Source organism: Haliotis rubra, unplaced genomic scaffold, assembly GCF_003918875.1.
Source record: "Haliotis rubra isolate DU_JTF1 unplaced genomic scaffold, ASM391887v1 Scf347, whole genome shotgun sequence".
Classification (NCBI taxonomy): Eukaryota; Metazoa; Mollusca; class Gastropoda; order Lepetellida; family Haliotidae; genus Haliotis; species Haliotis rubra.
This window is the reverse complement of record NW_025767021.1, coordinates 441,578-468,864: the sequence shown is the minus strand read 5'-3', so window position 1 is coordinate 468,864 and position 27,287 is coordinate 441,578. Positions and strand designations below refer to the sequence as shown.

At 40.5% G+C, this 27,287-nt stretch overlaps 1 protein-coding gene and 1 long non-coding RNA gene across 2 annotated transcripts in view; one reads left to right on the top strand and one right to left on the bottom strand.

Moving 5' to 3' along the window:
• LOC124284878 overlaps positions 1-27,287 on the bottom strand; it is a 74,245-nt gene that overhangs the window by 4,870 nt on the left and 42,088 nt on the right. The window lies entirely within an intron of this gene.
• The window catches only part of LOC124284876, a 44,980-nt gene continuing 24,040 nt past the window's right edge, over positions 6,348-27,287 (top strand). The window contains exon 1 of the mRNA XM_046721000.1: positions 6,348-6,539. The gene's annotated coding sequence lies outside the window, so the exon portion shown is untranslated. The remainder of the gene's footprint in view (positions 6,540-27,287) is intronic.

Genomic DNA, 27,287 nt, shown 5'->3' with positions numbered 1-27,287 from the left:
TAGTCTCTGAAATGAACATATTTTACTGAAAAAAAATTCATAGTAAAAAAAAAAATATAATGAAAAGGAGCCCTGAGACTTTTTTCATTTTCAACCTGAAGCTGAGGAAATCTAGACTTGCCACATTTTCTAGACTTGCGTGGGCTTTCTTGGATATATTTGCTTCAGGGTCTGTATGGCAGACTAGGGCTTTAGCATTGCAGGGAGGGTTGAGTATGGCAAGAGGAAAAATGATGTGGTTCAGGGACTGTGAGACAGACTAGCTCTGTCAGTGTATTTTTCTGCTTTAAATGAGGTGAGGTGTTAATGAGGGAGGGGACATTTTTAAGTCTCTGCTCACACACGGACAGAGCCAGTAAGGAGCCAGGGCAAGGCACTTCCCTTGTTCCAGCTCCCGTCAAACCTAAACCCATTACACATGAACCTTTCACGTAGCTGCTTTAGGGAATAGCTTGGTAACATTTAGGAACTTAACATATGTCTTTGTCATGAAAGAAAGTTTCAAGGGAAGAGACAGAAACAGCTTCCCATTGTTACAACTAAGGTGTTACGAGAGACATGTGGAATGTGTTCTACAGACATGTGTTTACAGAACTAATAGTTCTGTAATATATGTAAAACACCTTAAACATTGTAACTTTTCACAAATTTTTGTAAACTTTACATACTGAAACTATTTTGTTTTTCCTCAAGGGCAAAGGTTCATGTACCAAGTGGTTTTATGTGCAGCTGAGATTGGTCATAGGTGGGTAGAATTGGTACCGTAGAATTCATCAGGGATTATGTTCACCCTTTGACCTGACAGTTTGAGACGTATCAGTAAATTCCCATTATGGGACATGTCTGGTTTACCAAGGTTCCACTTTAATTTTGGTTTAACAAGGTTCCACAATATTTCTGGTTTAACAAGGTTCAACAGTATGTATGTAATGGTCATATATCTAGCAAGATAGACTTAGGTAGTTGCTGTACGAGAGATAGAATGTTGCTCCTGGGAACATTAAAAAACATTCACTAATGGTCATTTCACTGACAGATTAATTGATGTATGACGTAGTTCTCATCTGAAGTAGATTTTTCTGTGGCAGGTCCAACAGCCAGGCAAGATTTTATATACACAGTGCTTATCTAGACCTGCTAAGAAGCTTATATTTGGCAGGAAGTCAGTAGTAAGTAACATTCCCAGTTTGAATTAACAATTATCCCAAATCTCAGAATTTCCAAACATGAGAACTGAGTATAACACCCTGATTCAAGTCTGAACGATATCCTGATGTTTCTCCCAGTTTACCTGCCATGGGCACTAAGTATGGTATCCCTGATAAATCCCTGATATATATTACAATCCCAACAAAACTGACACAAAGGATGGAAAAAAAACATGTCAGTTTGACATGAGAACTGAAAGTACCTGGTGAAAATTGGGGTAGCACTGGTCATCAGCCATGCTTGTCACAAGCGGCATAAGAGGGTCAGGCTGGTCAGGCTTGCTGACTTGGTTGATGTGTGTTATCAGGACTCGGTTGTGTAGATCAATGTTTGTGATGTAAGTCACTGGATTGTCTGGTCCAGACACAAATATTGCCCAACTGCCATCATACTGCTAGAATATTGCTGAGTGGGGCGTAAATAGAACAGGGCGAACAGTCAGTTAAGAGTAACAATCTGTGACCGCTTAAGATTGGGTAACAATCTGTGACCAGTTAGGATAGGGCAACAATCTGTGACCGCTTAAGATTGGGTAACAATCAGTGACCAGTTGGGATAGGGTAACAATCTGTGACCAGTTAGGATAGGGTAACAATCTGTGACCAGTTAGGATAGGGTAACAATCAGTGACCAGTTAGGATAGGGTAACAATCTGTGACCAGTTAGGATAGGGTAACAATCTGTGACCAGTTAGGATAGGGTAACAATCTGTGACCAGTTAGGATAGGGTAACAATCTGTGAACAGCAGTAAGGACAGGGTAACAATCTGTGAACAGCAGTAAGGACAGGGTAACAATCTGTGACCAGCAGTTGAGACAAAGGAAGGAAGATATAAACTGTCTGCAACTCTCTCAGTTTGTGATCACAAGTATTGATTAGCGGGATAACATATTCCCCCATGTATTCAGATTGGGGGTTAACAGAGTTACCTCCCTTATGTCTGGCACTGATGATTCAGTTTTTGTGTGCTGGAGATATTGTGTTGGCAGGCAATATGGCTGGGATGTTTGCTTAACATTTGTAATTGTTTTCATTTCCTCTAAAATAATATTAAATGCTCATATAAGGACACATGAGACGGGTTTTATCCAAAACGAATAAATCACATTGCCGGTAATATTTGTCCTATACTTACGTATGTTATATATAGAGTTATTAAACAGCTCTGATATGCATCTAAATGTCCTGTTGTACACAGTGAACCCCTGATAATCTGGACAGTATCATTAATTTTATGCAATAATCTGAATTAACATATTTGAAAGTATGACCTTGACCGAATATTGACCTTCATAGGTATGGAGACATTCTAGTTAGGCAGCAAGGTGGTGGGGTAGCCCAGTGGTTTAAGTGTTGGCTCGTCACACCAAAGGACTGGGTTTGATTCCCCAAAAGGGTATAATGTGTGAAGCCATTTCTGGTGTCCACCACTGTGATATTGTTGGAATATTGCTAAAACCACACTCATTCACTCTAGTTGTGAAGCAGACAGAATGGCTGTACAAAAAAGGTCGAGTCCATTGTACAAATGAGTATATCAAACCAATATTGATGCAAATGTATGTGCGATTAGTTCAAATAACATCTTCATTCACTCTGTCTACATAATTGTATCTTGTACATTGTCAGCCATACAGATGCATCTGTTTGTGACTGAGAAACACACGAGGCCTGGTCCCCTGGCTCCCCTGATCTCTTGTCTCCTCTTCCCATCTTGACCCAAACACAGGATATCTTGTTTCTCTGTTTCAACTGCATAACTTTTATCAATTCCTTTTTTGCAGCTCTCACTAATTCTTGATTATTCATAATTTCAAAGATAGCATGACAATGAGATGCTCCAAAGTTTTCGAAACACCAACTTCCTACATGTGTTGGCAAGTTGCCAAGATCGTCTCATCCATGTCATTATTTAGTGTTACATTCTGCGATCCAGACATTAAATAAGTCCTGCAGGTCCAACCTCAGTATGTCACTGTGACCTCCAGGCCTGGGTGCAAAACTGGCCGTGAAGACAATTATATTCTGCTTAGTTTAGACGCCAGTGATAGTATTAAGTGCAAGTTAACAGACCACCAATAATTTAATATCACACCCAATGAGGAGATAAATCGAGGAACATAATGTGTATTCTGAGTTTATTTTCCGATGATTTCTCTTTTACACAATTATTTTGTAATTTACTTTATTTAAAAAATATGAGGATTAGAAATCTTAGAATTAGATATTTTCCTTTCGGAATAGTTATTACCAGATTTGCATTTAAGATATATTTCATCAGAAAGTATTTCTCCTTTCTATCAACCTGTTTTTATAACTATGACAATATCATCATAAAACAAACATAAACAACTCCACACACAGACTTGCTCTAGAAGATAAGCTAGAGGTCAATAAAACATTTTGACATCCATACCTGCTTGAGAAGTAACTTAGTGGTATGTCGGCCATGATATATGATGTGGTATAAATAGTGGGATCATACAGGTAGTTGTACACCTGGGAGGGATGCATGTTCATGTTGGTAGACTCTCCTCTCCCTCCTAGACCAACGCTGTAAGGGACCGTTCATAATTTCTGGCTAGGGGGGGTGGATGATGATTTTCATGGAAAGGCATGTACAATGTGAATGACCCCCCCCTAAAATTTATGTACAAAACATGTGACCCCACTTGCATGTCATGTACAAAATCAATGGACCCCCCCACCTTTCCGTAATTTATAATCATATTTTTTTTCTTATTTTTGTGTACAAAATCGGTACACACACACACACCCACCCCCACCCCCCCAAGTACATGTGTACAAATTGGTGACCCCCTACCTCTTCAGAACAAAATGGGTGAACAACCACCACCACCCCCACCCCCACCCCGCCATTAATTATGAACGGTCCCTGAGGAGACTATTATAGTGCAGTTTAAATAGTTATTCCACAGCTTCTTCAGCCTTCAGAGTCATGGACTTTTCTACCTCAGCATTTCGAGTCTTCTGTTTGGTGTGCCTATGAAGTCCTTGTAGGACCATGATTTGGCTGATAATCACAACATTTCAAGATATATTTATTTGAAAACACTTCTTTCTCAAACATGACTGCTAGGTAGTTTAGTAAACATTCTATTGTCAACTGAGCTTTGAAATATACATGGTAGTTCCAAGGTCATTTTGGAGGCTGAAATATAGTATAGTAAGTTTCAGTAATGTTGAGAAAGCTTTATATTGGCCAAATATTGTGACATGTCCCGTGCCTGTGGGAGAATTTGGTAAGCATTGCAAGGTTTCTTTTCATCCTGGTTGTATCTGTTATTTTGGTTTGAAAAATCTATTCTGACATCAGAGTTATGGTTGAAACCTTGGAACACAGTAGGTTATGTCTACAGTATATGTTTAATTTGGGAAGTTGTTGGGTTATGTTCACAGCATGCAATTTGTGGAAGGGTACATGTATTTGATGTTTAGTCACTCAATGACAGCTGAGCAGAACTACCGAAACAGACAAATGTACACTTCAGGTGGAAGCTGGTATGTAGGAATATATTCTTAATGTTGATTTATGATAGTATGAACATGTTAAAAGATTTCATCACATATTGATTATGTCATTTAATTCTATTCATAAACTATAAACCAGCCTCTTTCTGATCCCTCGATATTACGTGACAAATTTTATTAACCAAAGGCAGTTTTAGCAATTTCTTTGTTAATTAGATTTTCCTAATAACCGTTCATTATTGATTTTCAAATTTTATTTGAGCAGTCTTTGCTTTAAATAATTTCAAAAATATCCTTTGAACTAAACAAAGCAATTGATGACTAATAGAGCCCAAATTGTAAAAAACTTAATTGACAGATGAAACTAGTCTGTGTCACAGTCCCTGAACCATATCATTTCCCCATAAGCTCAGCCCTGACTGGCCTGAGTTGTAAATGAAGCAAGTCTAGATTTTCCATAGGTTCACTTTGTCTCCTGTTCAGTTTAAATGTAGCTGTTTTCATCAGAACTCTTCAGAGGTAAGAAGTAGCCTTAGATGATATGTGCTTGTGATTAATTGTGACATCATCATTTCATTAAGCACAAACATATCATTCTAGTTTTATGGTAAAACATATATTTTAATTTGCAGTTTTATGAAAATCTAAAACCATAAATATTATTACAAAATATATGTATCTATTTTGGGGGGTTAAAAATTCTGCATTGGTCAAAGGGTGCATTCGTAAAGTGATATTTTTGTTTCTATGACTACCAGATTTAAAAACTGATTGTTACATAAACATATTGGGGAAGTTATAGGGTCATGGGAATCTGTTTCATTTTGTACCAAAGTGTGTGTTTCAGTATTGATTGAAGAAGCTTTCTAAGTTTGTATTTCTAGAAATTTGAAGAATGAAAACAAACATACCAACAAATGCCCTTTTATACCTAGACAACCTTTAAAGACATTAAGTAAGTAAGGAAACACAGATTAGCTGCTCAGTTGTAAGACCATCAATAACTAAGAAGAATATATCGTTAGACCTGTCCCCTCCTGCTCCCCCGCCCCATCAGCTGAGACCCATCCCTCATTACGACCCCCCCTGCATTGGAGAGACTTCCTACATGCTACCAACAGGCAGGCAGATGGGATGTATGCAAATTAGGCATCACAGACAATGCAACATCTCCCTGTCCTCATATGAATGAATCTGTTGAACCACTCCCTAAGGAAATCCCCTTTGTCTTGGACGTCCAGACTGGAAGTTCCCCCATCGCCACGGTAACCTGTGAGTCACTGCCACGGATGCTGTATTTTCAAGATGCCTTACCATTTTTGGCATGCTGCATCACCTCCCGTCCAAAGGGGTGGGCTAGACCGAAACATAACTGCTTTTATGTCATGGGATTGGCCTGGCTTTCAATAGCTGCTTGGAGCATGCTTATTAACATAGTAGGGAGGATAGGCTAGTCTTTCCTCAAACATGAGCAATCCATTTTGTGTTATTAATAACTAACTATCAGTGATACACAGACTTAATCACCTACCTAGAGCGAGCAATTTGCATGATTATCTTCCATTAACAACCTCCATATTCTTTGTTTGGACTAAAGCAAATTCCTTGCATTGTTTAGATTTCTCAAATCCCATATTTCATTGTGGCTTGTGGGGTTAACTTGTCTTATCAGTTGTGAAGTGAAGTAAGCCCTCTGATAGTCCACACACTTATTGAAATGAAATCCCCCCAAGCAAATCGCTTAGAGCCTTGCATTTGACCCAGACGAGTCTTGCTGCTTCAAATTCCCTGTGCCTGTCTGTGGAGTAGCTGTGTGTTGGATCAAGGCAGACCACTGGTAGGTACTCATCACTGTACTAGCTTCTGGATACCAGCCAGAATCATGTTGTTGATTTAGATGTGTTTCGTTTAGGTCCTGGCATCAGCAAATGGAACTGATTCACCAACCTTTGTGAAAATAGCCCGCTTGTGAGATGTGCTACAACCATGTAGGCTGTATCAGGAAGTTGGAGTAATATTGGGTGGGCACAATGCTGCTTCTGGTTTTTGTTTTGGCTGTGACTTTGTGATCTATTGCATACTATTTGTATGATGGGACATGTGGTTTGGTATCTTAATATCTTTTGGTATGTTGTCATTTTTTTTATAGAAGGTAAATTGTACATTATATTCTCTTTGCTGGTTAGTGAAAATGTTGTATATTCAGTGAATTATTTAAATGAGATCAGTGTTTTTTAAACATAAATTAGGGTTCCAGTATTTCTTCCAAAGCCCAACATACAGCCATGTTAGTATTAATTTATTTTTTTATGACTAGTTCTGCCCACCTCAGAGGTGCTAATCTGCTATTTTCAGGACACATTTTGGCACTTAACACCCAAAATTAAAAAGATTGGAACAGTCATTTTTATAGCAGTTTGTAACAATTGAAGTCTTGAATAAGATGTAAGTTGAGAGTATCTGTCAAATAAATTTAAGGTAAACAATTATGAGAGAACACAGATTCTGGTATTTCTGACTAATCATGAGTTTCACACTGCTTATCTTTGTTCAGTTTGTTTCATAGTTCTCAATCAATAATCGTGCAGCAGGGACCTAGGCCCAGAGGCATTGACACTAAATATTACATTACCCCTCACTCCCTGCAGTGTGCAGGGTGCATGAGACACATCTATTCAGGTGAAATAGCTTTTTGTATGATATATGGCACCTGAGGGAAACAAACCACAATCACATACTGGTGGCAATAACTGATGTAGCTTTCAGCAAGAGCCATAGTGGAGATTGATTTTTCTCCTTGTTTTGTTTGTTGAAAGATCAACCTTAGACATGCCCGGCGTTCTTGTGAATTTAAAATTGTGTTAAGTGATAAACTTGGGAAACCTGCAAATTGTCAGCATTAAAGCTCATGAATATTTATCAAGATGTAATGTTGTTCAAGCAGACATGGCTCGTGGATGACTCTTGCACTGTGCTTCTCCGTAGAATGAAATTGGAAACCATCACCTTAGAAATTGGAGTAGTTAAGGACTGCAAGTATTCTTGAGCATGTTCAGATTCTGGTGAACCTGAGACCTGAGACATCTAGCTCAAACAGTGGTAACATATATGTACACCCTGAATTACAGCCATACCACTGGTCATTATCTTATTTTACAAGTGGTGGCAATTCAGATCCCTGATGACACAATATGACAATGTAAAGATATGATGTGAATATAAACCAATTCTGTCCACAACCACCACCTTGATCATTGAGGAAGGTGCCGCTGTGTAAATATAGTCCATATAACTGATATCGTTAAAGATATCTCAAACAAACATGATATCATTAGATAATCTTTTGAAAAAGTTAATTTGTGCATCTGACACAGTGTGTAAGGGTATATGTGAGATTACAGCATAATTTCTGTGCTCCAGAGAGGAAGATTCATCAGTGATGTGCAGCATGTGTGCAGCCACAGGCTAAGTAGGTGACAATTGCCAGGAAGTTGTTATTAGATCCACAGATAAGATGGCATCAGGGAAGGCCTGGATGGAAGAGTTACATGGTAAACATGCGTGACACTGATATATGCAGTGGATGGCTGTGTCAGCAATGAAACTCAAGTCTACGTTCACTGCTGTGGGTTCAGTTTTCCAAGACTCATAGAATACATAGTTCACTGCTGTGGGTTCAGTTTTCCAAGACTCATAGAATACATATCTGTGTAGGTGAGGTGAAATTGGGTTTAACGTCGTGCTTGAGAATATTTCGCTTATATGACGACGTGCATGCATGTGTATGTGTATGTGAGGCTGCTTGTACTAGCCCAGACTTAAGCTGGTTTTATGGTGCTAGCCCACTGAGATACCATGCCGCAGTGAAGCATGAATACCCCACTCAGACTCATTATACTGACTCCGAGCCGACCAGTCCTTGTTTTACCCATTAATGCCGAGCGCCAGACAGGGACCAACAAGTACCATATTTTAACGTCTTTTGGTATGACGCGGTCTGTGTACTCTAACTCAGTTAGATTAATAAGAGGTGAACTATCAATCAGTGTAAGGCATTGTTGTCCTCTAGTTCTGGTCCAGTGCCGGATTGTAATCATGTCTGTTTATTATGTTTATTGGCATGGAAGACCAGATAATATAGCTTAGAAATTGGTTGTGTATCTGTAAAGCCATGTAGTGTCATGACTGTACTGGTTTGGAAAGCATCGTTGAAATTATTGGTAGTTGGTTATATCTGACAGATGTTGGGCCTGGTCCTTGGGAGCTGTGTGTCAACTTGCCCAGATACCCGTGTCTATTGGTAGTTGGTTATATCTGACAGATGTTGGGCCTGGTCCTTGGGAGCTGTGTGTCAACTTGCCCAGCTACATGTGTCTCTGGTTGCCATGCCTCCTCCTCATTCAGATCCCATTGGGGCTTCCAGCATCTTTGAGTAAGATAAACATGGTTCCATATTTGAAAAAAAGATCACTTACAACTGATATTGAGATAATGAGTTATTTGTGTCCTACAACTGGAGACATTTTATAAATGGTGCCATTTATCTTAAGACCAGAGAGTTGTTCCAACAAAGACCTATCTCACAGTCCCTGAATTATGTTATTTTCCCTTCATCCCGGCCTTGTCTGTAATGTGAAGGCCCTAAATCATGTTATTTTCCCTTCATCCCGGCCCTCTCTGTAATGTGAAGGCCCTAAATCATGTTATTTTCCCTTCATCCCGGCCCTTTCTGTAATGTGAAGGCCCTAAATCATGTTATTTTCCCTTCATCCCGGCCCTCTCTGTAATGTGAAGGCCCTAAATCATGTTATTTTCCCTTCATCCCGTCCCTGTCTGTAATGTGAAGGCCCTGAATCATGTTATTTTCCCTTCATCCCGGCCCTTTCTGTAATGTGAAGGCCCTAAATCATGTTATTTTCCCTTCATCCCGGCCCTTTCTGTAATCCCGCCCTGAATCATGTTATTTTCCCTTCATCCCGGCCCTTTCTGTAATGCAAAGGCCCTGAATCATGTTATTTTCCCTTCATCCCGGCCCTTTCTGTCTGAATCTGTATTTTCCCTTCATCCCGGTCCCTGTCTGTAATGTGAAGGCCCTGAATCATGTTATTTTCCCTTCATCCCGGCCCTCTCTGTAATGTGAAGGCCCTCAATCATGCAAGTCTACATATTTCCTCTGAATCTCCCACTTCACTGCACCTCCTTTTCAGTTTGAATGGAGTTTTTTGTTTTTATGAAAAATATACATTCAGATACTAAGTATTCATCTACAACAAAGGTAGACTGGAGCAATCACATGTCTGTAGAATATGATCCAGATATGACTCTCTGGACCAGTTTAACCACCTGAATTAGATTTTTATTCTGTATTATCAGTCATTTTGTGTTTGAAACCAGAAAGACAAGCCAAAGTAAGAACAAGAGACAGTTGCATCTTGTTATGTACCACTGGCTTAGTCTGTCACAGACATCTTGTTATGTACCACTGGCTTAGTCTGTCACAGACATCTTGTTATGTACCACTGGCTTAGTCTGTCACAGACATCTTGTTATGTACCACTGGCTTAGTCTGTCACAGACATCTTGTTATGTACCACTGGCTTAGTCTGTCACAGACATCTTGTTATGTACCACTGGCTTAGTCTGTCACAGACATCTTGTTATGTACCACTGGCTTAGTCTGTCACAGACATCTTGTTATGTACCACTGGCTTAGTCTGTCACAGACATCTTGTTATGTACCACTGGCTTAGTCTGTCACAGACATCTTGTTATGTACCACTGGCTTAGTCTGTCACAGACATCTTGTTATGTACCACTGGCTTAGTCTGTCACAGACATCTTGTTATGTACCACTGGCTTAGTCTGTCACAGACATCTTGTTATGTACCACTGGCTTAGTCTGTCACAGACATCTTGTTATGTACCACTGGCTTAGTCTGTCACAGACATCTTGTTATGTACCACTGGCTTAGTCTGTCACAGACATCTTGTTATGTACCACTGGCTTAGTCTGTCACAGACATCTTGTTATGTACCACTGGCTTAGTCTGTCACAGACATCTTGTTATGTACCACTGGCTTAGTCTGTCACAGACATCTTGTTATGTACCACTGGCTTAGTCTGTCACAGACATCTTGTTATGTACCACTGGCTTAGTCTGTCACAGACATCTTGTTATGTACCACTGGCTTAGTCTGTCACAGACATCTTGTTATGTACCACTGGCTTAGTCTGTCACAGACATCTTGTTATGTACCACTGGCTTAGTCTGTCACAGACATCTTGTTATGTACCACTGGCTTAGTCTGTCACAGACATCTTGTTATGTACCACTGGCTTAGTCTGTCACAGACATCTTGTTATGTACCACTGGCTTAGTCTGTCACAGACATCTTGTTATGTACCACTGGCTTAGTCTGTCACAGACATCTTGTTATGTACCACTGGCTTAGTCTGTCACAGACATCTTGTTATGTACCACTGGCTTAGTCTGTCACAGACATCTTGTTATGTACCACTGGCTTAGTCTGTCACAGACATCTTGTTATGTACCACTGGCTTAGTCTGTCACAGACCCTGAAAAATATATATCCAAGAAGGCTCATGCAAGTCTAGAATATGTGACAAGTTTAAATTTCCATAGTTTCTGAAAATGAAGAAAGTCTCAGGGTCCCTTTTCATTATATTTTTTTTATTATGAACTGGGTTTTTGGTAAAACATGTTCTTTTCAGAGACTAGTTGTTTGTTTACACTAGCATGTCACAGTCTTGTTTTCCTCCCTGGCTCTCCCTCCCCCTGCCATCAGAAACACACACAACCCCCAACCCTCCCTCCCTCCCTCATGCTGATTGTCCCCAGTACAATATCTCCAGTAATTAACTCCACAGGGAATGCTGTCTCATTTTCAATGTGACCTTGACATTGGTGTTGTCTGGCGCTACAGTGAGTGTGTCTGCCATGTTTTGTCATTATGACATCACTCTGAGCCTGGGTTGTCCCCTGGGTCACACATCACCACAAGTAACACGCATGGTCTGCTTCAAAACACAAGCAGTAAAACATTTAATAACTGATCAATATATCCCATTAGGCTAAATTCATAATCGGCTCACCAAAATTTCTGTTTATAACCAATTTTATCATAAACATTATGTTACTTCTGTTCTGTTTCAAAGACAGACTACACATATTGATGCCTTTCCTGTTTGGAGCCATTCTGCATTTGTTTTTCACATGACATACTTTGCCTGTACAGAAATACTGTACATACCACATGACAATACTGTCCCTGTACAGAAATAATGTACATACTGCATGACAATACTGTTCCTGTACAGAAATACTGTACACACCACATGACAGTACTTTGTCTGTACAGAAATACTGTACACACCACATGGCAATACTGTCCCTGTACAGAAATACTATACATACCACATGACAATACTGTCCCTATACAGAAATACTGTACATACCACATGACTACTGTCCCTGTACAGAAATACTGTACACACCTCATGGCAATACTGTCCCTGTACAGAAATACTGTACACACCACATGACAGTACTTTGTCTGTACAGAAATACTGTACACATCACATGGCAATACTGTCCCTATAGAGAAATACTGTACACACCACATGACTACTGTCCCTGTACAGAAATACTGTACATACCACATGACAATACTGTCCCTGTACAGAAATACTGTACACACCTCATGGCAATACTGTCCCTGTACAGAAATACTGTACACACCACATGACAATACTGTCCCTGTACAGAAATACTGTACACACCACATGACTACTGTCCCTGTACAGAAATACTGTACACACCACATGACTACTGTCCCTGTACAGAAATACTGTACACACCACATGGCAATACTTTCCCTGTACAGAAATACTGTACACACCACATGACAATACTGTCCCTGTACAGAAATACTGTACACACCACATGACAGTACTGTCCCTGTACAGAAATACTGTACGTACAACATGACAATACTTTCCCTGTACAGAAATACTGTACACACCCCACATGACAGTATACCATCCACCCACCTGGCAGCAGGGCGATATAGAGGTTATTGTCTCAGGCACTCCCCCACCACATGGAGTATGAATGCTATCTCTGTTTAACCATGATGTAGCTGTGTGGAGATATGTTTTGACATAAATAAATGACTCCAATGTGCTAATGTGTTGTTTAGCACTCCAGCAGGACCTTCCAGCTGACAGATAGCATAAAAACATTCACCAAGATAAACAATAGCATGGCCTCTCCCTGGGACAGCATTCCTACAGCCATGTTTCTGGCCCAATGGCTGTGGGGATATCTTCCTGGTACACAGTTCATGTTAAAAAAAAACACCCAACTGACTGCAGTGAACATATCATCCATTTATCAGCGACATATCTGTAATAAAATGTTACAGCTAGTGGTTCAAAACATAACAGGAACTAGAAACATTTTGAACTATAAAGATTGTCCATTGAGTAATGCAAACACATTTGCACATGAAACCACTGAGAGAAATCCCTGGCATTGTCAATTTTTTGTATTTGCATACAACACGTTTTCACGCTTTCTTTACAATTGTGAGGCCAATCACACCTGACAAATAACCTGTATGGCCGCACATTAGAGAGCATAAACCATTTGACTGAGTTCTTAATAAAGAGAGTTGCTACAATAGAAACACACACAAATCAATGACAGTCATTGTGAGACCTGTTTCTGTCCCACTGTACCAGCACCAGTCAATGTTGGCCTGCAAGATGGTGGACATATTCAAGTTACTGATGGTGTTTCAGCTGTCGGATGTTTTTAATGTGTAGAATGTTTCTACATAGTTTATTATACAAGTATAAAACATACAAATGGTTGATGCCTAGAATATGTCTATCCATAGCTGAATTATCCCCCTTTGTGAATTTATTATTGGAAATTTTGACGTTTGTGTTGTATGCACTTCAAATCTATGTTAGGGACTGTTCATAATTTATGGCTGGGGGAGGTGGTGGGGTGTGTGATGATGAAGCATGTACAATGTGACTGATCCCCCACCCAAATTTATGTACAAAGTAAGTGATTCTCCTGCATGTCATGTACAAAATCAATGACCCCCTTCCATATGTTTGTACAAATTTGATGACCCCCCCACTAGTACATGAGTACAAAATTGATGACCCCCCCCACATCCCCAGATCAAAATTTGTGACCCCCACCTTAAAATCATCATCACCCCCCTAGCCATAAATAATGAATGGTCCCTTATCGCTTAATTTAATGCAAGATTAGATTTAATGTGTTGATGGACCCTGTGATATTTTAAGCAGGAAATGTATCAAGTTAAATTTATCTGAAGGGGAAGTAAGATAAGAAATGACTTTCATAGTGATGCATATATGCAGATGTGATATAAGAGCCGTATCGTCATCTCATGGTCATGGTGACCATGTATCTTTGTTTCAAGTCATATGAAACTGTTGTCATGAGCATACTGGATGAAACAGGGGAGGATATCAGCACTATCAGAAACACAATGACATGTCTGAGCTGACCTAATTCAAAGGCTTGGGGCATGTGAAAATGGTTGTAACCGGTGTTAAATGGGTTGGTTTAGATTTCAAACAAAATACAATCCTGTTTAAACCAGTTCAATTAATTTCTATCCAGTCAATCCTATTTTAGGATGAAAATTTAGTTTGTATTTCAAACAAATAACAAACCATGTAATTTCTGTTCAGTCTCAATACTTTTTACTGCAATTTAAAAAATAGGGAAGTATTGTCGACATGTTCATAAATTATATTGTTAAGACAAGACAACTTTGTTAGGAAACTGCCTCAACTCTTGAATGGTTTACATCATGTTCTTATTGAATGTTTTCATGCAAGTCCACAACTACATCATGCTGGTGTCATGTTACGGCTGTTGGATCTCCATCTGGAAAGTGGAGCCAGCACTCCTGGGAACAGTTCTTAAACTGTGACAGAACGAACTGATTCTAATGATAACAGCATCTGGCTGAGTCTTGAGACCTGTATCAATGCTAATTCGGGTACACCAAGAGAAGATTTACTAGGATTCATAGATATACATCTTGTGTGAAATTTGAAGCGTGCACAAAATCATGCATCATCCTGGATTAATTTTAATTAAAAATCTATCCTACAATCCCTCTCTCTCCCCCCCCCCCCTTCCATTAAGTGATGAGTGTGCAATTAATATAGATCTTTGTCCATTCAAAAATTACAGTAGTCTTGTAATATTTCTTCTGATAAACAAAAATTATATTCTTTTATGATCGTCTGATATCTGTGTCTGAAGGGAAATGTGTATATTTTAAGATGAGCATTTACGTTGCAATGGCCGATCCCGTGCAGCAATGCACTGATGAGATGATACAGACTTTCATTCTGTATCACATATAAAGAATGCAGGTCGTCAGCCAAGATGGCTGCACCTCGCTGAGTCAGGCAGCGATTACGTCTCCTTAAATCATCAACATTAAGCACAATTGAAACAATACAGCTCTCATTTTTTTTGCAAACATATTGAGATAGATGGATAACATTCATCTCTGTTTTTATGACGGATTTATTCAGATATGTTTCTGATGGAAATACTCACAGGAGCAACCTTATCAATTGGTATCTTCACAAATTTACATATTCTTGCCTGAAACACATGATTCCAAATGATTTGGTACCAAATTGAAAGACTATCTTCAACAGAATATGATCTTTCCTTCTGCTGTGTATTGATGAGACTGGATATTTGAGGAGATTAAGTTTCAAAGTTTCAAAACTGAAGAAAGAATGCTTTGTAACATATCTAAAGAGAGCCCATTGTCTTTGCTGCAGATAAACACTATCTGTGAATTGGTTTAGAGCAGTTTCACAGAATTTTTTTCTGTTAGCATAAAGTTATCATCAAAGTGCTGTACAGATCAGCAAACAGAATATGACCATGGTAATTGCAAGTTATTACTGAGAAATGAAATGCTGACACAGCTGTAGTGCTTTTATCTGTGGAGAGCTGGTCTCTTAATTTAATCAGTTGAGAAGGCCTGGATTTATTGTGAGCATCTGGAACGGTTTATAATGTGTGGCTGAGTAATACCAGGCAGTGATCCACCTGGCCCTGTGACCACAGGCTAGGATGGGAGACTGATTGGTGACAGGAGCTGGTTGCTGATTGGTGACAGGAGCTGGTTGCTGATTGGTGACAGGAGCTGGTTCTGGACAGGGATGATTGTGGACAGGAACAGGTTGTGGATAGGGATGATTGGTGACAGGAGCTGGTTGTGGACAGGGATGATTGGTGACAGGAGCTGGTTGTGGACAGGGGATGATTGTGGACAGGGATGATTGGTGACAGGAGCAGGTTGTGGACAGGGGATGATTGTGGACAGGGATGATTGGTGACAGGAGCAGGTTGTGGACAGGGGATGATTGTCGACAGGAGCTGGTTGTGGATAGGTTGTTGACAGGGATGATTGGCGACATGAGCTGGTTGTCGATATGTTGTGGACAGGGATGATAGGCGACATGAGCTGGTTGTGGACAGGGATGATTGGTGACAGGAGCTGGTTGTGGACAGGGATGATTGGTGACAGGAGCAGGTTGTGGACAGGGGATGATTGTGGACAGGAGCTGGTTGTGGACAGGTTGTGGACAGGAATGATTATGGACAGGAGCTGGTTGTGGACAGGTTGTGGACAGGGATGATTGGTGACAGGAGCTGGTTGTGGACAGGTTGTGGACAGGGATGATTGGCGACAGGAGCTGGTTGTGGACAGGAGCAGGTTGTGGACAGGTTGTGGACAGGGATGATTGGTGACAGGAGCAGGTTGTGGACAGGGATGATTGGTGACAGGAGCAGGTTGTGGACAGGTTGTGGACAGGGATCATTGGGGACAGGAGCTGACTTGACTTGAGCAGACTATTGACAGGAGCTGTCTGTGGAAGGGAGCTGGAGGTGTCTCTTTCTTAAGATAGTGACATTTTATACATGTGACCACAAGTATCTCATTGGGACAGTCATATGGGAAATATGTGGACATTTCTGACTGATTCCCTAATCTTACAATTCAGAGAAATTAATCACTAGCATAGTCATTGTCAGATTTGTAACTTGACTGAAATGTTACTAACTTCCATGAGTGGGAATGTGAGACCATCCTTAGTGTTAACACTCTGTGCTGCTACCTTGTATCTATCATCAGCTCTTACCACGTGTATATCAATCAAGTTCCCTTTCCCTCACTCAGTAAATGTTACTGATTTATATCTCAGCCAATGATTTTTTTCTATTTCACATGTCACCTAATAAGTTTTCCTATCTGAGATCTCATAAAAATATCCCTTTCTATTTCACATCTATCTGTGTAGAAAACAGTTCCCTTCCAGCAGTAGACTAACAACTAGTCTCTGAAATGAACATATTTTACTGAAAAAAGTTCATAGTAAAAAAAAAAAAGATATAATGAAAAGGAGCCCTGAGACTTTCTTCATTTTCAGAAGCTGAGGAAATCTAGATTTGCCACATTTTCTAGACTTGTGTGGGCTTTCTTGGATATATTTGCTTCAGGGTCTGTACGACAGACTATTCCAGCAGCTGATCCCAGCACTGCCCCATCTTGCTGCTCCTACTTGTGACATAATTCTGGTCTCACAGTGTTTGGCAGCTTGACACCTAAGAGTTTCTAGGACTTCAGTCCTGCCCTAGACAAATGCTTATAGTCACTGAATATATATAATTTTGATAGTAACAAACAAGCCCATTTAAATTGAAAAGGAGCCCTAGGGAGACCAGAGATTCAGAACCTGAGGAAATCTAGACTTGCTCAATTTAGGGCTTGGCAGTAGGGAAAATAATGTGGTTCAGGGACTGTGAGACAGACTTGTCCTGCCCCACAACCAAGGTCTCATGTTAGGCAAGCAAGTTTGTTCAAAATTGCTTCTGTTCACCCAGCAGTGAATGGGATAATATGGTCATATGACTGTTAACCTGCTAACACCTCACAGGCAGCTTGGGTTAACAGGGATAAACATGTCTGCACTTTGCACATAATTTGTCCAGGTACACTGAGCATCTATGAGAGGGATATCAGGTGCTCTACAATGTATTATATATTAGTTCTGGTTGTCCAGCAGTCCATCAACCATCTCTATCACTGCACCATCTTGCAGCTACTGCCTACTGGGGATGTAATGTTGACCTTCCACCAGCCGACCCCATCACTGCCCATCTAGCTGCTGCTGCCTACTGGTGATGTAATGTTGACCTTCCACCAGCCGACCCCATCACTGCCCATCTAGCTGCTGCTGCCTACTGGTGATGTAATGTTGACCTTCCACCAGCCGACCCCATCACTGCCCATCTAGCTGCTGCTGCCTACTGGTGATGTAATGTTGACCTTCCACCAGCCGACCCCATCACTGCCCATCTAGCTGCTGCTGCCTACTGGTGATGTAATGTTGACCTTCCACCAGCCGACCCCATCACTGCCCATCTAGCTGCTGCTGCCTACTGGTGATGTAATGTTGACCTTCCACCAGCCGGACCCCATCACTGCCCATCTAGCTGCTGCTGCCTGGTGGTGATGTAATGCCTTGACCTCCCCCACCAGCTGACCCTGGTGATCACTGCCCATCCTAGCAGCTACTGCCTACTGGTGATGTAATGTTGACCTCCCACCAGCTGACCCCATCACTGCCCATCTAGCTGCTGCTGCCTACTGGTGATGTAATGTTGACCTTCCACCAGCCGACCCCATCACTGCCCATCTAGCTGCTGCTGCCTACTGGTGATGTAATGTTGACCTTCCACCAGCCGACCCCATCACTGCCCATCTAGCTGCTGCTGCTGCAATCAGAGCACATTCACATGGATTGCTCAACGGCCTCCCTTCAGCCTCAACTCCATCATTTCCTAGTGCACAGAGAACAACACTTTCATCTGGATCTTCGAACATTGCTGCACTTCAATTGGAGATGTGTTACACTGTGCAAAGATTAAATGTACACAAGGCTTAAGTACATTTCCATGTCCTAATTGAGTCTAAACACAAGAAATTGGTATAATTTATGCACAGCTTCAGTTGTCTGTAATAGCTATTAGACAATAATTGAGATCATTGTTTGAAGGCTCGTAAACCCTTTCAACTGAAATGCCCCAAACAACATATGTTCATAAAGTTAACAATAAGGTCTGTAATCATGTTTAATATAGAAGCTTAACACCAATACTGAGTGTCATTAAGTAGCTGGTAGGAGAACAGCATCTCCTTACCACCAGCCAGATGCATTTCTTCAGCATCACAGCTTGAACATGTTTAAATGTATCAGCATTCCTGCAGTCTTGATAGGGATTCTTGATGGCAGAAAGCATTGACAGTTTGGATAAGAAGGTCTAAATCCAGGCAGCAGAAGAATTGGTTGTCAGGATAAATTAAAGTTTGTCTGTTTCACATTCCTGGAAGCTGATTCAGAATACTGGAGTGTTTGTTGTGTACACTGACTCAAGACAGAGTTAACTAAGAACATTTTACTGGCTTTAATTGGACACTTTTCTTACTGTTGATTTTTTACGGTTTCAAAACTGTTCTCTGTAAGATATTTTTGAAGGAGAGTTCGGGACTTGTATATCTTGACCGTACATTCCAGTGGTGACCCATATGAACATATTTCTTGGTTAACATAAAATGGGCAGTGATATCAGTTTGTATATAAGGACTGACTGACTGACTTACTGAGTTTGGTTTTACGCCGCTTTTAGCAATTTTCCAGCAACATCACGGCGGGGGACACCAGAAATGGGCTTCACACATTATGCCCATGTGGGGATTCGAACCCGGGTCTTCGGCGTGACAAGCCAACGCTTTAACCATTAGGCTACCCCACCGCCCCTTGTATATAAGGAAGTATTTATTACTAAGGTGTCATGAACTACAATGTGTGCTGTATATAGGTTCAGGTTAGACATCTTTCCCACCCACTATGTGTTCTTGGTACCAGTGACTAATATATTTAATTCCCTTCCTTCTCAAAGTAGTTACTTTCAAAGCCTTACCACCACATAAATATTTAGCCTCTTGTTTACAAATAATGTACCAGATAGCATGGAAATAATTTGCTATCATATATACAGCTTCAAACAAATCTAGAACATCTCTAGATTGTCCGAGGTCATTATACACATTTGTATTATTATATGTATGGTTACTCAGACTTATTATATATCATATTTAGGCCAGACCAATTTCATTTCTTGTTTTATGATTTTTTGCCCTCAGAAAACCTAAGGCAGGAGGGAAACAAGATATAATAAATCATCAGTCAAAGTAGTATTCCTTTTAAATACTAATTTTGCTTATGGCAATATATGAAGCAATCTAAAAGAAATGTTCATGTAGTTTACATTTTTGGTCAATAAAAACATTAGGATTTTATTTTTTGAGCGGGTGAAATTCTTCTTTTTTTTCTTAACCTTGAAAAACTACGACCGATGGATCTGTAAAACAAAAAATATAATTGGTCCGGCCTTATGTAGTTTATAGAATATTGTCACTGTTTCTACATGGAACTTTGCCCAATAAAATATCTGGTATGTTTACATTTATCATTCTTCTGGTGTGATTACCTCCAGTAAGTCTGTGGAATGATATGCGGTAATGATGTTATGCAACTGACAAATGTCAGTTTCAGCCAGTGCACCCCAGGTTGACTATGGCTGACAGCTCAACAACCATATCTGTGTTCTTTATCTGTGTAAACAGTCCTGTACTAGCACACACCAGCCAATCAAGTAGATCATTATGTCAATTTCATATAACTGTATCAATTTCCCTGTTACCCACTTGCTTGAGAGGTAACTACAGCTTCCGTGTGTGACTCACATGGTGTAGAACCATGATGAATGGAAGCTTCTCTCACACCCTGGTTTCTCATCTATAACACGCTGCTCTACACCACAACACACGCACCTCAACTACACACACACCACAGACATAGACAGCGCCACTCAGGATTATCTACCTCTGTTCAACTCCTTGTACAATACAACATTCCCAGGGCCAGGATTAAAGATAGGACCAATACTTGGTAATATTGCATTTCTCTTTTCTGTTAATTGTCAGTTACGAGTTCTTTTGTCTGTGACTATTTGTTTTTGTCTGTTACTGATACTAATTGTTATTTCTGTCAAAACACTAACATTTAGCCTCATTTTTTGAATTTGGTTAAATTCGCACTTCATATATTAAGTAGGCAGCGCAGCAAAAGTCTTCAATTTCTGAAACTATTATTGACTGTAAAAGGTTTGAATTTTGTGTGAATAAATATAACATTTTTCAGCAACAAATGTAAATTGAAGTGTTATCCTTTATTAAATGGATAAGTTTGAGACAACAGTTTGAGACAACAGTTGAAACAACAGTTGCTGTTAAGTGTATAATGGCTTCATGTATTGGCACACATGTAATCATTCACTAGAGCCGACATTGCTCCACATGTGTGTCTAACTGACTTTACAAATGAGTGTCTAAATTCTTGTGTTTTTTGTGTGAAAACAAAGTTAATACAAAATGCTTACACAAGTTTTGTAAAGTCAGTAAAATACACATCTTTATTACAGAAACATCTTTATCCTTATGAACCACCCATTAGAAATTGAACTGATCTGATCGCCATCAGTTGTTGAATGATGTAGACAACCATCAACTCAGGTTGTGTTGCTAGTGTGGTATCATTCCAACGTTAATATTCACAATAAGATTGGAAGGATGTCAACAATGCTATACAGATAATGTAAACTATATGCTGTTAATGAGACAGGATATTTTCCCAAGTGATAAGCAATAACTCAGTTATTACTAGCCCTATGGGTAATAAACAGTGATATCAACATGCATGGGTAATAAACAGTGATATCAACAGGCAACATCATTCATTATTGGGGACATAAAAAACTGATTAAACTCTTTGTCTTACAAAACATATTAAGAATCAAATGGCCAACGGGGTTTGTTTGCCAACAACAGAATCACAATACAACTTTAATAGTTGCATGACAGTAGCATTAGATCTGTCCTGTGTCTTGATGGATGGTGGTGTTCATGTGAGTCATACACCATTTTGTAGAGGATGCTGGGCCAGTGAGATTGATGTCAACATGATGGAGAATGGCTATTATATCGCAGACTATGGCAGTAAACTGGATGTTTGTGTCAGTGATTCTGATTGGTTCAAGTAGTCTGAACAGACCATTTTATAGAGAATCGGATTTGATGGATTGTCTCCTGTCTACAGAAATTGTCTCTGTCTATTCACTTTGAAACTACTCCATATATTTCATAGTTTGAGTCATGGTTAAAGTTCGGTTTTAAAATGTATTTTCAGGTTGTTATAGGATTAAGACAAATTGGGGCAATAGCATACAATAGGTCCCTAATCGTTCAATTTGCAACCATTGCTGGAATATTGCATAAGAAATTTGAAAGATATGGAAGACGTGATTAAGTATGATTTATGCATCTAAGAAGATGAACATGTTGGGTGAAATTGATTTGTGATTGAAACTTATATGTGATAGGGATATTTCTTCCAACAAACTGTATGATGTATATGATACATATCTTCCTGTTGCATGTCAGTTGTGTACTTATCATCAGGACTGTCGTGTCGGGTTCCTGAAGCTGCTTTAGCCTGGAAGACTTTACACTGTTTTATTGGACATATTGATCCAATGTGATCCTGCTGAGTCAGGAGCTTGATGTAAACTCCACACTCCATTCCCTGTGAGGAGTCCATTGAGTGCTGGCCACCTGGTGTCAGCCCTGCATGCTGCAGCAGTAATCCAATTTGCTTATGTAACCATGGCAACGCAAGTCCATCATCTTCAAATTTGGAGTCAATTTCCAGCAGCCTAAATCAAATGATATTTTGTGGGGTTTTTTCCAGGAAATGTGTGTCATGTAGGACAGTGTATTGTACAAGGGGATTGTACAAAGTGATTGTCTGTAGGGGAGGGATGTTATCTTTAGGGTAGGGTTGACTTGTCCATTCCATCTGTTAGCTTGTGCTTCATCTCAGATTAATTGGTTTACAGTAGGCTACCAACTTATGTTTAGCCGAACCTATTTCACCCAAGATCACCTACTGCCATTTCCTTTTTCCAAAGCCTCACACACTTCCCGGATCTTCTTAAAGGCGACACAATGAAGCTTGCACTCTAAGTATAGGTCAACTCAACTATCCATTATCCACTATCCTTACTGTGACAGAATTGACTTGTTCTTCTAAAATGAGATCTAAAAATCATATTGCATGGTCTAACAGCTTGGTGAATGTATGAATTATATACAAAAACATTTTGTTGCAATTATGTCCACTCTGGTGTATAATTGACATTGCAGATGACAGTTTTTATGTGACTTTATATTTAGATACAACCATTTTAAGAACCAGTAACTGTAAATGTCACTGTTTCTTGGAACATGTTACAATGATGAGGGAGGTACAGAGGTGGGCAGAATGGCATGGACGGATTCAGGAGCCAAGCATCTCCCAAACTCCACACCATCCTGCCTTGATAAGTCAGGGCAGTATCTGGAATCCTCCACCTTCTATGAGGATTCGTCACACTCAGGTATTTGCCTCACCTACACGTGGGCACCACTAAAGCCAAGAAGATACTCGACAACTAAGTGTATTATGAAATGGTTCAGAAGATGGAAGGAAAAGAGATATTTTAAGCCAGAGTGAATGGGTTTTTATGTTTTCAGAGTTCATACAATTGCTGCTGGCCATTGTCAGGACTGTTTGCCTCACAACTTAGTGTCCATGATGAGTTCGCTAAGTTCGCTAGCTGACATGTCAAGGTCATGAGTATTGTCTGAGTGAGTGAGTGAGTGTTGTTTTATGCCACATTTGGCACTACTCCAACAATATCACAGCGGAGGACACCACAACTGGGCTTCACACATTAACATCCGTGTGGGGAATTGTTCTCGGGTCCTCGTCATGGTGAATGCTTTAACCACAATGATACCCCACTGCCCCAATAAGGCGTTTTGTTACTGTCAGTTCATGTTCTAGATGGTGTGTTCAACGTGCATGTTGGACATTTTGTTTTAACTTTTAACAATATGGTGTGATAAAATTTATATTTTAGATGAGAGATGAAAGATGATTGAGTGAGTTGGGTTTTACACTGCTTACACCAATATTGCAGCAATATTACAGTGGGGAACACCAGAAACAGTCTTCACACATTGTACCCATGTGGGAAATCAAACTCAGGCCTTATGCTGGGAGTGAACACTTTAACCACCCCACCACCTCTTTGAAGGATGAAGGGGAGGTGGGGTAGCCTAGTGGTAAAAGCGTTGGCTCGTCACGCCAAAGACCCGGGTTCGAATCCCCACATGGGTACATTGTGTGAAGCCCATTTGTGGTGTCCCCAGCCGTGATGTTGCTGTAATATTTGTAAAAGCGGTGCAAAACCAAACTCAGTCAGTCAGTCAGTCAGTCTATGAAGGATGATGAAAAAGGTGATGAAGATAAAGTGACAATGATCATTAATGATGATGAACATAGAGTATCAGCAGTTTGGATACAAACAGACAATGTAGATGGTAACACAGACATACATACTACATTGACTAAAACTGAGTGGTTTTAGCATATGATAGCGTCAGTAGTCACCAGTAAGTGTTTTACTACAGTAAAGCTGTGATTGTGCAACACCATTATATCAAACCTGTGTATGACTGTGAACATCAAGGCTGTAGCAGGGTTATTTGCTACACTTATACTTCCTCTTATGTTGTAACATGTGCAGAGTATTGTCTGGGCTCAGGCCTGTGCCTCACAGGGCCGGGTTGTGAGCAGACCAGGGGTTAAGCCCCTTGCCAGCTGCAGTGGGTTACCATCAAACCCAGGATAACTGAAGTTACATCAAGACTCTAGTCATCAAAGCAAGCTTTTTCCCCCGTCAGTAATCCTTGTGGTGTGGATTGCTTTAACCAAATTATCACAGTATCTATTACTGTTTTGGGTGTAGTTGGTGCTCTAGCAAACGATGTGTAACAAGCTTGGTCATTTTACCAATCACTGAGAATGTTAGAGGTCTTGATTTGTCTCTTTTCAATTGCTTTCTTAGAAATTACTTCTGAGATGAGGGGTGTTCCAAACTGTATGTGCTGTTGTTTGAGCTCAGCAAAGTGAGGTCATGTTTTGATGTTGTTCCTTGGAACTAGCAGAGCTTCTTAGTATTACAAGGGGCTAGAAGAGCCGGTTGGTTTCCTTGGGATAGCAGGGTCAGGTGGTGTTATAGTGGGTTAGCAGAGTCTTGGGTGTTCTGTGTGGCTAGTGGGGCTAGATGGTGTTCTCTGGGGATAATAGAGCTAGGTGGTGTTCTTACTGGCTAGCAGAGCTGGATGGTGTTCTGTGTGGCTAGTGGGGCTAGATGGTGTTTTCTGGGGATAATAGAGCTAGGTGGTGTTCTTAATGGCTAGCAGAGCTGGATGGTGTTCTGTGTGGCTAATGGGGCTAGATGGTGTTTTCTGGGGATAATAGAGCTAGGTGGTGTTCTTAATGGCTAGCAGAGCTGGATGGTGTTCTGTGTGGCTAGCCGAGCTGGATGGTGTTCTGTGTGGCTAGTGGGGCTAGATAGTGTTTTCTGGGGATAATAGATCTAAGTGGTGTTTTCTGGGGATAATTGAGCTAGGTGGTGTTCTCTGGGGATAATTGAGCTAGGTGGTGTTTTCTGTGATAATTGGCTAATGGTGGCTAGATGGTGTTCTCTGGGGATAATAGAGCTAGGATACTGGCTAGCAGAGCTGGATGGTGTTCTGTGTGTGGCTAGTGGGGCTCTGGGGATAATTGAGCTAGGTGGTGTTCTTAATGGCTAGCAGAGCTGGATGGTGTTCTGTGTGGCTAGTGGGGCTAGATAACGTCTCTAGGGATAATTGAGCTAGGTGGTGTTCTTAATGGCTAGCAGAGCTGGATGGTGTTCTGTGTGGCTAGTGGGGCTAGATGGTGTTTTCTGGGGATAATAGAGCTAGGTCGTGTTCTGTGTGGCTAATGGGGCTAGATGGTGTTCCCTGGGGATAATTGAGCTAGGTGGTGTTCTTAATGGCTAGCAGAGCTGGATGGTGTTCTGTGTTCTCTGGGGATAATTGAGCTAGGTGGTGTTCGGTGTGGCTAGCACAACCAGGTAGCGCCACTTGCTAGTCAGTTGAGGATGGTTCAAAAGGCGATGTAACATGCTTATTGCTGTCCAAATACTGCAGAACTGCTTACACAAGCAGATCAATAACTATGGCAAGTACACTAACTAGAATCTATTTTTGATAATTCCTTACCCTATTTCCTGGCTCTGAGACAAGACAAGGTCCAGCCATACTCAACAGACATACAAGGATGTCTGGAAAACAACTCAGCCATATATGTTTGTGTAACTGTAGATTTGTAAGTATAATGAGCTGCATGTAGCCATTACCTAGCCACATACAACCACATCTGTATAACATTTGCCTGGTAAAGATGTCTCCTCAAACAGATACCTGTTTAAGAGCCAAACATTAGAGTGAGTGAGTGAGTTTAGTTTTATGACGCACTCAGCAATATTCCAGCTATATGGCGGCGGTCTGTAAATAATCGAGTCTGGACCAGACAATCCAGTGATCAACATCATGAGCATCAATCTGCGCAATTGGGAACCGATGACATGTGTCAACCAAGCCAGCGAGCCTGACCACCTGATCCCGTTAGTCGCCTCTTACGACAAGCATGGGTTACTGAAGGTTCATTCTAACCCGGACCTTCACGGGTCACCAAACTTTAGATGAAATTCACCTTTTTAATCTCAGGGAGGTCTCTGGAAATAGCTATAAAAATATGAATGTTTCAGTAATATGTCCCATAATAGGTCTTTCCTCAACAATATAACAATATAGTAATAACTATATTTGGCCGTAGTCTGCTTTATGTACTTTTTATGAACATTTAAAGAAAACAATGTTAATAAGACTGATTTGTGTAAACAAACAAATTAATGAATATTCATGAAAGTTGATCTTGTGACAAGGCATAGTAAGAGTGTTTATGGATGTCACCTACTAGTATATGGATTGTCTTGGTCGATGTAATGTAGGTCAGAAGCATGTTGATGTCAACTTGAGCACACACATGTCTGTTGCATTCAGTGACACTTGTGTCAACTTGAGGCTGTATTAGATGTCAGGCCTTCTCTCCTATATATTGATTTCACTTTATTCCTTGGAGCAAACAGTCTTCAAAATAGTGCTTCGTCACTTGGTTAGGGTGGACGTCTAGCGTGTGTAAGGACATTGGATGGTTTTCTCTGAGGTTAGTATTGTTGCATAAGTAAACATGATGTGATTGTGGCAAGGTCCAGCATGGTTTTGTGTTTGCTTGCTGATCCCTGTATAATGCTACATATAACATACTTATACCCTCCGTATTGTTGTAGTGTGTGGACAGGGGGAGAAATCCACCTCATAGACGTGCAGGAGCGTACTCGGCTTCACCAAGAATATA